The following is an 809-nucleotide window of genomic DNA, read 5'->3' as shown; positions in this document are numbered from 1 at the left end:
CAAGAAGCTAACAGAAGCTAACAAACGCTGAACAGAAGAAGAGCTGCTATCGACACAGTTGCAGCCAAGCATGATTTAATGTTACACAATACAGTTTTACCAAGTTGCTCAAAGTCTAAACTGGCATTGTTGTGCATTTAAGGTGTAAAGTTTACCTTCGACCAAACGCCCCCCAAAGGCATCCCAGCGCCCCCCTTTTGTAAAAATGTCCGCCAGCGCCCCCTGCCGTCCTCTGAACGTCCCCTGGGGGGCCGGTACCGCCCACGTTGAGAACCGCTGGTATAGGCAGTCGTGCAGCAGCCTTGCAGTCATACAGATGATGTGGTAATTAACACTCAGGACTGAAAGCTTAGTCCTTTTGTTTGTCTTACATTTCCTCCCTTTTTGTTTCTTTCATCAATCCTCCTCCGTGTCACGTATTCAGATCCCTTCAGGCTGATTGTCTAATAGATTTCAAATCTTCCCGAAGGCTTTCACGCTACTAACGCCGTCTCTCACCTCCAAGCTGCTCATTTRTTTCCAAAGTTATTGTATGGCCTCGAGTCAAATGACAGGAACAAGCTTTTTGTTCAAAGGAAGTGAGCGCATATCCTGCTGACGCCATCGGTTCGTGTGCACTCTGCCATTTCGCCGGCCTGGAAAAAAAAAAAAGACAAATTAGTTCACAAAGCACTAGAGAAACACCTGTGTGGAAAAAAAAGTAGACCTAACAAAGGAGACGGGGAAGCTGGCAAGTCAGTCAGGAAGCCGATTCGCAATTTCTACACAAGTGACCTGTGAAAAAGCGGGGCAGCTCTCAGGAGGCACTA

Source organism: Poecilia reticulata, linkage group LG2 (genome assembly GCF_000633615.1).
Source record: "Poecilia reticulata strain Guanapo linkage group LG2, Guppy_female_1.0+MT, whole genome shotgun sequence".
Lineage (NCBI taxonomy): Eukaryota > Metazoa > Chordata > Actinopteri > Cyprinodontiformes > Poeciliidae > Poecilia > Poecilia reticulata.
The sequence above is the reverse complement of the archived record's forward strand: the minus strand, read 5'-3'. Positions refer to the sequence as shown.